The sequence below is a fragment of the Rhinoraja longicauda genome, chromosome 8 (assembly GCF_053455715.1).
Source record: "Rhinoraja longicauda isolate Sanriku21f chromosome 8, sRhiLon1.1, whole genome shotgun sequence".
Lineage (NCBI taxonomy): Eukaryota > Metazoa > Chordata > Chondrichthyes > Rajiformes > Arhynchobatidae > Rhinoraja > Rhinoraja longicauda.
The window spans coordinates 70558599-70572144 of record NC_135960.1 but is presented as its reverse complement, the minus strand read 5'-3'; the positions used below and the strand labels follow the sequence as shown (position 1 = coordinate 70572144).

At 44.2% G+C, this 13546-nt stretch overlaps 1 protein-coding gene across 1 annotated transcript in view; it reads right to left on the bottom strand.

The window, feature by feature from the left end:
• The window catches only part of LOC144596346 (melanophilin-like), a 136035-nt gene that overhangs the window by 80351 nt on the left and 42138 nt on the right, over positions 1-13546 (bottom strand). The window lies entirely within an intron of this gene.

Sequence of the window (13546 nt, the reverse complement as noted above, 5' to 3'; positions counted from 1 at the left end):
GGCCCTATCAGCTTTGGATAGGTTGGTTCGCCAGCTAAGTAGTGAAACTGCAGTCTGAGTATAAATCTACCTGACACTTAAAACCTATGCGGACACTGCAAACGAACAGATCCATTTCCAAAGATAAACGGGTTTTTTTCCCCCCCTCTTTTTCCAAACTATTTGAAAGCATGTAGATTATAAAACAGTTGAAGATATGGGCGGAGAAATGGCAGATGGCGTATAGTCTGGGAAAGTGGGAAGTGATGCACTTTTGAGGTCAAATGTAAGGTGGAAGTACACAAACAATGGCAGGACCCTTAACAGTATTGATGCACAAACGGACCTTGGGATACAAGTGTTTTGTTCCTTGGAAGAAGCAACATAAGTAGCAAAGAAAGCTTTAATCAATTGGGGCATTAAGTATAAATGTCAGGAGATCATATTGCAGCTATACTGAAATTTGGTTTGGCCACATTTGACCACATTTGGAGTATTATGTGCTGCTCCGGTTGCCCCTTTACAAGAAGCATTTGGAGGCGTGTAGGGAGGAACTGCAGATGCTGGTTTAAACCGAAGATAGACACAAAAAGCTGGAGTAACTCAGCGGGTCAGGGGCGCTAGTGAGCAGGAATGGAGTAAGCAGTGTTGTGCAGACCTCTTCAGAACTTTTTTATCATTTAAGTATTATTTTGGCGTAATATAAAGAAAAATACCTACAATATTTCATCCAACTTGCTCACTAACTGAACGGAAAGACAAACTATGGCCGGTAGAAACACTAAAGGCCGCAAAACTAACATTGCAATGACCGGGCCTGTCCAGATTAATCGACCATTTCCCTCCAGGGCCTCGAGTGACTCGAGTGATTCAGGTGACTGCAGTATCCAGTATCTGCAACAGCAGTAAGCATCTCCTGAGAAAAGGAACAGGTGATGTTTCAGATGGAGACCCAACTTCTGAAGAAGGGTCTCGACCCGAAATGTCACCTGCTCCTTTTCTGCAGAGATGCTGCCTAACCGCTGAGTTACTCCAACTATCTGGGCCTATCTAAGGGTATGGAGGCAAAAGAGTGAGTGCAAAAGAGGTTGACCAGGATGGTGCTGGGTTAGGAGGGTATTAGCTGCAAGGAGAAGTTGGACAAAATTGGATTTTTTCTGTGAAATGTCAGAGGTTGTGGGGAGATCTGATAGAAGTTTACACAGTTTTGAGAGGCATGGATAGGGAAGTCAGGAACCTCTTCCCAGGATGGGAATGTCATAGCCTATGGTTTAGGTTTCAGCTCATTAATGTCACATGTACCAAAGTACATTGAAAAGCTTTGTTTTGCATGCTGTCCGAACAGATCAGATATGCCATATATAGATACAATCAGTTCAAACTCAAGTACAGAGGTTTGGAGGAATATGGACCAAGCGCAGGCAGGTGGGACTAGTGTAGCTGTGACACATCGGCCGGTGTGGGCAAGTTGGGCCGAAGGGCCTGTTTCCACACTGTATCTCTCTATGACTTTATAATAGATAGAACAAAGGACATAGCTTTAAGGTCAGAGGGGGAAAGTTTAAAGGAGACGTATGGGCAAGTTTTTTTTACACAGAAAGTGGCAGGTGCCAGGAACGCAATCCCATGGGCCATGGTGGATACGACAGTCGCATTTAAGTGGCCTTTACAGAGGTAGATGGACGTGCAGGGAATGGAGTGATATGCAGGCAGAGGGGTAGGATAAATAACTGCAGATGCTGGTTTAAATCGAAGGTAGACACAAAATGCTGGAGTAACTCAGCGGGTTCAGGCAGCATCTCAGGAGAGAAGGAATGGGTGACTTTTCGGGTCAAGACCCTTCTTCAGACTGGAATCCCTTCAGGCAGAAGGGATTAGATTTAACAAGTGCCATGTTCTGCACAGATATTGTGGACTTAAGGGTCTGTTCCTGTACTGCACAGCGCTGTGTTTTATGTTCTGCTTCAAGTGACGCCTCATTTTTTGCTCAGCATGTATTTTTCCTTTGCCTGGCTAACCTGTGCTCTATTTGGTTTTAACAGAAATAAAATTCACAGACGGACATTCCGAATTTGCTCACCATTTTGCTTAGTACCTTGAACTTTTAAAAAGATAAGAGAATACACACATGAAGGAACAGAAAAGTAGTCTGCAATGAGAGATGAGAAACATTGCAGTTTTGTCACAATTTTGGCTATTAATTCTAATCTCATAAACTGAAAGTGTGAGAAATCATTTAGTGATCATAAATCAGCAATGATAACAAGAGCTCGTTACATGTTAAAAAAATATCTTACCTCCCAATTGACCGTGAGCCACAGGAAATACGACACAATCAATACCCTTTCGATGAGATTGATTATTAGCTTTCTAATTCAGGTACAAGGTGAGGTCACATTAGCATGATGATCTATTGTGTAGAACACTCAGATCCATGATCTAGTTCATTGATTGAAAGATATTTCCCTCACATGCAGGCTATTCCAACTTTTGTTCCAGTCAGTGTGAACCTTTGGGCATTTTATGTCGAGAGGATTGTCGCGGCCCACTAACAGAACAGATTCAAGCCTGAGGTTGACATATTTTTGGATACGAAGGAACTGCGGATGCTTGTTCAAACCGATGATAGACACAAAAATTGACCACTGGGTGGCGCCAGCAATGGCTGCCTCGTCTGTCTGTCCCTTCCTTCTTTGTTATTTTAATAGTATGTGTTAAATGTATATATTTAGTGTTCTTTAACTTGTTTTATGTGGGGGGTGGGGGGGGGGAAACCTTTTTTAAATAGACAATAGACAATAGACAATAGGTGCAGGAGTAGGCCATTCAGCCCTTCGAGCCAGCACCACCATTCAATGCGATCATGGCTGATCACTATCAATCAGTACCCCGTTCCTGCCTTCTCCCCATACCCCCTCACTCCGCTATCCTTAAGAGCTCTATCCAGCTCTCTCTTGAAAGCATCCAACGAACTGGCCTCCACTGGCCTCCACTGCCTCCACTGCCTCTTACCTCGACGGAGATGCGAAGTTTTTCCGTATCGTATCTCCTTCCGTACTGCGGCCTAACGTCGTGGAGTTGGTGACCTTTGCTGGAGACTGACTTCGGGAGCTCCAACCGCGGGAGCCTGCGGTCTTACCATCGCAGAGCGGACGATCCCTTTGCCAGGGATCGACCTCAGAGCACCAACCGCAGGAGCCTGCGGACTTTAACAACATGGAGCTGGCGGTCTCTGGTTAGAGACCGACTTCGGAAGCTCCAGGCCGCAGGAGCTTCGATCGCCCCGACGCGGGAGGATAAAGAGGAAGAAGGTTGGACTTTATTGCCTTCCATCACAGTGAGGAATGTGGGGAATCCACCATGGTGAATGTTTACGTTAACTTTAATGTAGTTGTGTGTCTTGTTGCTTTTTTTTTGTATGGCTGTATAGTAATTCAAATATCACTGTACCTTAATTGGACAATAAAACACCTTTGAACCCTTTGAAATGCTGGAGTCAATCGGCGGGACTGTCAGCATCTCTGGAGAGAAGGAATAGGTGACGTTTCGGGTCAAGACCCTTCTTCAGACACTAGGAAGAAACTGCAGATGCTGGTTTAAACCGAAGATAGACACAAAATGGTGGAGTAACTCAGTGGGACAGGCAGCATCTCTGGAGAGAAGGAATGGGTGACAGAAAGGTGTGGTTGCTAGAACAGTGATGTAATTATATTTCTGTGATCTGAAAGTTCAGAATTGTCCACCTCCAGTTTTAACTAAAATCTTTGCAAACAACAAATATACCACTGTGGTGCATCCTGGTAATCGCATTAATTGCAGCATCCAGCCAATGCTATCCAAGCCGATTCTCGGCCTGACAGCTTCGGTTGAGTTGAGAAGTTATGTCGCTACTGTACAAAACTCTGTTCAAGAGTCAAGGGTGTTTTGTTGTCGTGTGTCCCAGATAGAACAGTGACATTATTACTTGCAGCAGCACCACAGAATATTTAAACATAGTACCCTGTAAACAAAATAATAAATGAGAACAAGTTCAGTGTCGGGAGGAACTGCAGATGCAGGTTTGAACCGAAGATAGACACAAAATGCTGGAGGAACTCAGCTGGACAGACAGCATCGCTGGAAAAAAGGAATGGGTGACGTTCAGTGTGTATGTATATATATATATACATATATATATATATACATATATATTATATATATATATATATATTATATATATATATATATATATTATATATATAAATATATTAAATATATATATTATATAAGTATAAATATATTAAATAAATATAAATATAGATGCTCCTTGACTTACGATGTGTCGGCTTACGATATTTTTTTATTGTACGATGGTGTAAAAGTGATACACATTCAATAGAAACCGTCTTTGAATTTTGAATTTTGATCTTGTCCTGGACTAGCGATATGCGGTACGATACTCTCTATGATGGCTATGATGTTGGGTTGGTTAGCTGGCTATGGGCCCGCACCTGTCCTCCACTATCACCCTGAGTACCGGCACACCACATTCGACACCAACACCATTGTCAAGTTTGCAGATGACACAACGGTGATCGGGCTGATCACCAACGGTGATGAAACAAACTACAGAGCGGAGGTGCGGAACCTGGCGGACTGGTGCTCTGATAACAACCTGTCCCTAAATACCACCAAGACAAAGGAGCTGATCATCAACTTCCGTAGGTCACACAACGGGGAATACGCCCCGATCTTTATCAACGGGAACAGTGTGGAGAGAGTGTCCAGCTTCAAGTTTCTGGGCACTCACATTTCGGAGGACCTAACATGGTCCAATAACACTGCTGCGCTGGTCAAGAAGGCACAGCAACGACTGTTCTACCTAAGAACACTGAAAAAGTCTGGTCTTCCCCAACAGCTGCTGACAACATTCTACCGCTGCACCATAGAGAGCATCCTAACACATGGCATCCCTGTGTGGTACCTCAGCTGCACGGAGGCAGAGAGGAAAGCTCTTCAGCGGGTAGTTCATAGAGCTCAGAGGACCATCGGAACACAGCTACCAGCCTTGGAGGGCATCTACAACACACGATGCCTCAGAAAAGCCACCAGCATCCATAAAGACTCTTCACACCCCTGCAACAGTCTGTTCGAACTTCTACCATCGGGCAGACGATACAAGGCCTTCTACGCCCGCACCTCCAGACTCAGGAACAGCTTCATCCCCAGGGCCATAGCTGCTATGAACCGGTCCTGCTGAGCCGGATGGTCACATCGCACAGTGAACCGGCACAGACCTACTTGCACTTCATTCTGTTTTAAAACTGTTCCAATTTGTTTCAATGGGTTGTTTAAATTAATACTAACTAGCTACAGCGGGAGTTTAGAGAGTTGGGAAAAGCACTGAGAAGTAGGACGTCGAAGGTGGTTATCTCTGGACTGCTACCGGTACCTCGTGCTGGTGAGGCCAGGAACAGAGAGATAGAGGGTATGAATTTATGGCTGAGGGGCTGGTGCAGAGAGCAGGGATTTCGATTTCTGGACCACTGGGATCTCTTCTGGGCTAGGGGTGACTTGTACAAAAGGGACGGGTTGCATCTTAACAGCAGGGGGACAAACATTCTGGCAGGCAGGTTTGCTAGTGTGACACCTGTGGCTTTAAACTAAGTAGTGGGGGGGAGGGGTTAACAAATTGTGAATATGAAGATGAGGTAAAAGGGAATACAGGAGATATTGCAAAAGACTCTCGGAAGAATGGGAACAGAAGTTCTAGAGCGGAAAAGAAATTAAGGGCAGGGCCAATTGTGAACGATGTGAGAGAGGAGGTAAATACAGAAGTTAAAGTGTTGTACTTAAATGCGCGTAGTATAAAAAATAAAGTGGATGAGCTTGAGGCTCAGTTAGTCATGGGCAAGTATGATGTTGTAGGGATCACTGAGACATGGTTACAAGAGGACCAGGGCTGGGAACTGAATATCCAGGGGTACACAACGTATAGAAAAGACAGACAGGTGGGCAGAGGGGGTGGGGTTGCTCTGATGGTAAGGAATGATATTCATTCCCTTGCAAGGGGTGACATAGAATCAGGAGATGTTGAATCAGTATGGATAGAAATGAGAAATTGTAAGGGTAAAAAGACCCTAATGGGAGTTATCTATAGGCCCCCAAACAGTAGCCTCGACATAGGGTGCAAGTTGAATCAGGACATAAAATTGGCGTGTCAAAAATGTGATGCTACTGTGGTTATGGGAGATTTCAACATGCAGGTAGACTGGGAAAATCAGGTTGGAAATGGACCCCAGGAAAGAGAGTTTGTAGAGTGCCTTCGAGATGGATTCTTAGAACAGCTTGTACTGGAGCCTACCAGGGAGAAGGCAATTCTGGATTTAGTGTTGTGTAATGATCCTGATCTGATAAGGGGACTAGAGGTAAAAGAGCCATTAGGAGGCAGTGATCACAACATGATAAGTTTTACTCTGCAAATGGAAAGGCAGAAGGGAAAATCGGAAGTGTCGGTATTACAGTATAGCAAAGGGGATTACAGAGGCATGAGGCGGGAGCTGGCCAAAATTGATTGGAAGGAGGCCCTAGCAGGGAAGACGGTAGAACAGCAATGGCAGGTATTCCTGGGAATAATGCAGAGGTTGCAGGATCAATTTATTCCAAAGAGGTGGAAAGACTCTAAGGGGAGTAAGAGACACCTGTGGCTGACGAGGGAAGTCAGGGACAGCATAAAAATTAAGGAGAGGAAGTATAACATAGCAAAGAAGAGTGGGAAGACAGAGGATTGGGACTCTTTTAAAGAGCAACAAAAGTTAACTAAAAAGGCAATACGGGGAGAAAAGATGAGGTACGAGGGTAAACTAGCCAATAATATAAAGGAGGATAGCAAAAGTTTTTTTAGGTACGTGAAGAGGAAAAAAATAGTCAAGGCAAATGTGGGTCCCTTGAAGACAGAAGCAGGGGAATTTATTATGGGGAACAAAGAAATGGCAGACGAGTTAAACCATTACTTTGGATCTGTCTTCACTGAGGAAGATACACACAATCTCCCAAATGTTCTAGGGGCCGGAGAACCTAGGGTGATGGAGGAACTGAAGGAAATCCACATTAGGCAGGAAATGGTTTTGGGTAGACTGATGGGACTGAAGGCTGATAAATCCCCAGGGCCTGATGGTCTGCATCCCAGAGTACTTAAGGAGGTGGCTCTAGAAATAGTGGAAGCATTGGAGATCATTTTTCAATGTTCTATAGATTCAGGATCAGTTCCTGTGGATTGGAGGATAGCAAATGTTATCCCACTTTTTAAGAAAGGAGGGAGAGAGAAAACGGGTAATTATAGACCAGTTAGTCTGACATCAGTGGTGGGGAAGATGCTGGAGTCAATTATAAAAGACGAAATTGCTGAGCATTTGGATAGCAGTAACGGGATCATTCCGAGTCAGCATGGATTTACGAAGGGGAAATCATGCTTGACAAATCTACTGGAATTTTTTGAGGATGTAACTAGGAAAATTGACAAGGGAGAGTCAGTGGATGTGGTGTACCTCGACTTTCAGAAAGCCTTCGACAAGGTCCCACATAGGAGATTAGTGGGCAAAATTAGGGCACATGGTATTGGGGGTAGGGTACTGACATGGATAGAAAATTGGTTGACAGACAGAAAGCAAAGAGTGGGGATAAATGGGTCCCTTTCGGAATGGCAGGCAGTGACCAGTGGGGTACCGCAAGGTTCGGTGCTGGGACCCCAGCTATTTACGATATACATTAATGACTTAGAAGAAGGGATTAAAAGTACCATTAGCAAATTTGCAGATGATACTAAGTTGGGGGGTAGTGTGAATTGTGAGGAAGATGCAATAAGGCTGCAGGGTGACTTGGACAGGTTGTGTGAGTGGGCGGATACATGGCAGATGCAGTTTAATGTAGATAAGTGTGAGGTTATTCACTTTGGAAGTAAGAATAGAAAGGCAGATTATTATCTGAATGGTGTCAAGTTAGGAGGAGGGGGAGTTCAACGAGATCTGGGTGTCCTAGTGCATCAGTCAATGAAAGGAAGCATGCAGGTTCAGCAGGCAGTGAAGAATGCCAATGGAATGTTGGCCTTCGTAACAAGAGGAGTTGAGTATAGGAGCAAAGAGGTCCTTCTACAGTTGTACCGGGCCCTGGTGAGACCGCACCTGGAGTACTGTGTGCAGTTTTGGTCTCCAAATTTGAGGAAGGATGTTCTTGCTATGGAGGGCGTGCAGCGTAGGTTCACTAGGTTAATTCCCGGAATGGCGGGGCTGTCGTATGTTGAAAGGCTGGAGCGATTGGGCTTGTATACACTGGAATTTAGAAGGATGAGGGGGGATCTTATTGAAACATATAAGATAATTAGGGGATTGGACACATTAGAGGCAGATAACATGTTCCCAATGTTGGGGGAGTCCAGAACAAGGGGCCACAGTTTGAGAATAAGGGGTAGGCCATTTAGAACGGAGATGAGGAAGAACTTTTTCAGTCAGAGAGTGGTGAAGGTGTGGAATTCTCTGCCTCAGAGGGCAGTGGAGGCCAGTTCGTTGGATGCTTTCAAGAGAGAGCTGGATAGAGCTCTTAAGGATAGCGGAGTGAGGGGGTATGGGGAGAAGGCAGGAACGGGGTACTGATTGAGAGTGATCAGCCATGATCGCATTGAATGGCGGTGCTGGCTCGAAGGGCTGAATGGCCTACTCCTGCACCTATTGTCTATTGTCTATTGTCTATTGTCTAATTAATTTATTGCATCGTATGGGAGGCGCATTCCCAATCTCGTTGTACCCTGTATAATGACAATAAAGATATATTGTATTGTATTGTATTGTATGTTGGGTAGTTTAGGTGGCTATGATGTTGGGTAGGTTAGGTGGCTATGATGTTTGGTAGGTTAGGTGTATTAAATGCATTTTCGGCTTACGATATTTTTGATTTACGATGTGGTTATCGGAATGTAACCCCATCGTAAGTTGAGGAGCATCTGTATATAAAAATAAATATATACATATATTATATCATGTACACATAAAATCAAACAAACAATAATAGTACAAATATACAAAACTAATAACCCCGAGTCTATGTCCTTCAGAACTTATCTGGAGGTTATGGTGTTTAATAGCCTGATGGGTGTCGGGAAGAAGCAGTTTGTGAACCTGCACAGGTTAGGCCATACCTGGAGCGTTGTGTACCATTTTGGGTGCCACACTACAGGAAGGATGGAGAGAGTGCAGCGTAGGTTCACAAGGTTTATCCCCGGGATGGCGGGACTGTCATTTGAGGAAAGACTGGGCCTGTATTCACTGGAATTTAGAAGGATGAGAGGGGATCTTATAGAGACGTATAAAATTATAAAAGGACTGGGCAAGCTAGATGCAGGGAAAATGTTCCCAATGCTGGGGGAGTCCAGCACCCGGGGCCACAGTCTAAAAACAAAGGGGAGGCCATTTAAAACTGAGGTGAGAAAAAAACGTTTTCACCCAGAGAGTTGTGAATTTGTGGAATTCTCTGCCACAGAGGGCAGTGGAGGCCAATTAACTGGATGAATTTAAAAGAGAGTTAGATAGAGCTCTATGGGCTAGTGGAATCAAGGGATATGGGTTGAAGTTATTGATTGTGGATGATCAGCCATGATCACAATGAAGTGCTGGCTCGAAGGGCCAAATGGCCTCCTCCTGCAACTATTTTCTATGTTTCTATGTTTCTAAGATGGTGCCCGTTAAGGGGAGAGATTGGATAAGCTGCTCTTCTTTCCCTTGATGTGAAGGAGGCTGAGGGATGACATGACAGGATGGATGGTTGAAATCTTTTTCCCATGGTAGGACCATCAAAAACAAGACAGCATAGGTTGAAAGTGAGAGGAAGGAGTTTTAAAGGGAATCTCTTTTTTATGCAAAGTGTGTACGGCCAGAGGAAAGAGAAACATAGAAACATAGAAAATAGGTGCAGGAGTAGGCCATTCGGCCCTTCGAGCCTGCACCGCCATTCAATATGATCATGGCTGGTCATCCAACTCAGTATCCTGTACCTGCCTTCTCTCCATACCCCCTGATCCCTTTAGCCACAAGGGCCACGTCTAACTTAAATATAGCCGATGAACTGGCCTCAACTACCTTCTGTGGCAGAGAATTCCACAGATTCACCACTTCTCTGTGTGAAAAAAAACTTTCTCATCTCGGTCCTAAAAGACTTCCCCCTTATCCTTAAACTGTGACCCCTTGTTCTGGACTTCCCCAACATCGGGAACAATCTTCCTGCATCTAGCTCTCTGTGTAGAATGATTGGTATAGAAGTCTTGAGCCAGCGACTCCTGCACCTTAACACTATCCAACACACACGAGGGATAATTTAAACTTATGCCAAGCCAATTAACCTACAACCCTGTATGTCTTTGGAGTGTGGGAGGAAAACGAAGATCTTGGTGAAAACCCACGCGATCATGGGGAGAATGTACAAACTCCGTACAGACAGCACCCGTAGTCGGGATCAAACCCGGGTCTCCGGTGCTGCAAGTGCTGTATGGCAGCAACTATAGCCTTGTCTGGCATTCTATAAACCATCTTAAACACTCCCTCTCTTCTTTATTGATGCATTTTGGTTGTAATGTGTACCATCTGTACAGCCATTACCATGCTAGGCTACTGTGAGAGCACCTCCCAAAGCCCCAACGTCACCATTAAGTCCATCTGGCTTCTCAAAGGCAACCAGGGATGGGCAATAAATACTGGCCTTGTTCGCAATGCTCAGGTCCAAAACAAATAGATGGAAACGTAATAATGCTACTCTACCGATTATAGACACAAAATGGTGGAGTAACTCAGCGGGACAGGCAGCATCTCTGGCGGGAAGGAATGGGTGGCGTTTCGGTTCGAGACTCTACTGACCCAAAATTTCACCTATTCCTTCTATCCAGAGATGCTGCCTGCCCCGCAGAGTTAATCCATCATTTTGTGTCTATCTTTGGCGTGAACCAACATCTGCAGTTGCTTTCATCTCTACTGATATGTGGTTAAAATAAACTGTTGTCAGATTTCTGGGCAACATTGAAAATAATTCAACACAGTGTGTGGGATAAAGATACATCTTACTCAGCAAACAGAGCAGTTCTAAACAGGATTTGTTCAAGTCTACAAATTCACTGTCGCAATGGCAGCAACAATCAGACGTTGTCTTGTTTGCAGACAGTGTTTCAAAGCGTTCTCTGCAGAGAAGCAACGGACTAATTCTGATGAAGTGACTCTCTGTCCACAACCACTAGGAACAAGCTGGTATTCAACAGTCAGGAGTGTTTACTTGTCATATGCACTGGATGTGAACTGGAACAATGAAATTATTACTTGCTGCAGCTTTACAGGCACATTAGATATAACAACAACAACAAAACATATATACAATAAATTACCAGTTATTCTAAGAACGATTGTGCAAAAATAAAGGTAAATAGATCAACGATAGTAGTGCAAAGTCTATGGTGGTCGATGCTAATTAAGGTCATACAGGGTGTTCCAAGAACCTGTTGGTTAATGGGAGGAAGCTGTTCGTGAACCTGGAGATAATTGTTCGATGGCTCCCGTACCTTCTTTTCAATGGTAACAGCGAGAAGAGAGCATAGCCAAGGTAGAGTTGGCCTCATGATTTTTCAAGAGTCAAGAGTGTTTTATTGTCATATGTCCCAAAATGGAACAATGACATTCTAAACGGCCTGTCCCAGTTACGCGATTTTTAAGGTGACTGCCGGCGACTGTCAAAGTCGTAGCAGATCGCCAAAATTTTCTTTTACCCTACAACCTAGTGATGAAGCACTTCATCACAATGGGTGTATAATGCAAATTTTTTTTTTTTACCATGAAAATAGATACAAATAGCTGGAGTAACTCAGCACTTATGATATGGAATGGCTTTCCTTCTACCAGACCATTCCTTCCCTCCAGAGATGCTGCCTGTCCCGCTGCGTTACTCCAGCATTTAGTGTCTATCTTCGATGTAAACCAGCATCTGCAGTTCCTTCCTGCACATTTATTTTTTCCATGTTGAACATTTCAGTGATTTGTCAGAGTTCCGTGAGCAGGAATGGAAGGATCTCACCTAGCACTCAATCAATTGCTGGCCTGATCTCAAGTAACTGACACAAACCTGCCATTTGGCACTCAGTTTATTGCATACAGTGCCAAGATGATCAGTGAAGATCATCAGATATTTCCATTCACGGTTAGTTTTCACACAACATCATTCACAACAACACTGTGATGGATTTGGACACGCTGAGCAGAAGACAGCACAAACGAAATGCCAAGTCATGACGCATTCTAGACCACTTTTCTTGAATGGATCTTCGGGCAAACAGTAGACGAACTTTAAGGACAGAATGTAACAGTGAGAAGGGGTGGCACAGTGGCCGAGCGGCAGACCTGCGTCCTTACCGCGCCAGAGACCCGGGTTCGATCCTGACTAAGGGTGCTGTCAGTACATAGTTTGTACATTGTTCCTGTGACCACATGGGTCTTCTCCGGGTTAGTCTGGCTTCATCTTACACTCCAAAGACGCACAGGTTTGTAGGTTAATTGGCTCGGTATAATTGTAAACTGTCCCTCGTGTGTAGGACAGTGTTAATGTACAGGGTGATTGCTGGTCGGCGTGGATTCGGTGGGCCGAAGGGCTTGTTTCCAGGCTGTGTCTCTAGAGTCTAAAGATTTTGAGAAGTGGAGTTGATGCAGGTAGGCTGTGATTTATATATTCAAAGTGGAAATATTAATAGATCATGCGCTCTCACGGGCTGAGATTGCTAGCTTTGCCCATGTTGTTAAAACACAGCTTATGCAATCCAATCTTTTGCAAGTGAATGGGTAATAAATGATCTGGGTAAATTGTAAGATTTTCCTGAAGTTGTAAAGCAATTTCCAGAATTAGTTGAAGCAGCCAAGGGTCGGGTCTTGAACTTCCTGGATTCTGTTGGTACTGAATGTGCACCATGGTCAAGTTGCAATGAAACATAACAACATATGAGGGGTAGGATTGCAGCCAAATCTGCAGAGTTTGCATTGAAAGCTTGTAAGATGTGATCACCTAAATCTGCAATAACAAAACCTCTATATGAAGCCTCCATGTTAGGTATAAGCCAAAACAGATGTACACCAGTATATTGGCAGCAGAAATAGACAATAGACAATAGGTGCAGGAGGAGACCATTCGGCCCTTCGTGCCAGCACCGCCATTCAATGTGATCATGGCTGATCATTCTCAATCAGTACCCCGTTCCTGCCTTCTCCCCATACCCCCTGACTCCGCTATCCTTAAGAGCTCTCTCTTGAATGCATTCAGAGAATTGGCCTCCACTGCCTTCTGAGGCAGAGAATTCCACAGATTCACAACTCTGACTGAAAAAGTTTTTCCTCATCTCAATTCTAAATGGCCTACCCCTTATTCTTAAACTGTGGCCCCTTGTTATCTGTTGCTTTGTTAAAAATAGTAACCGATGTAAAATATTACTTTGTGAAATGATAAGAAATGTATATATGATACGCTACGATAGGACTTTCTTTATCCCAGGAGGGAAATTTATCTGCCAACAGTCATA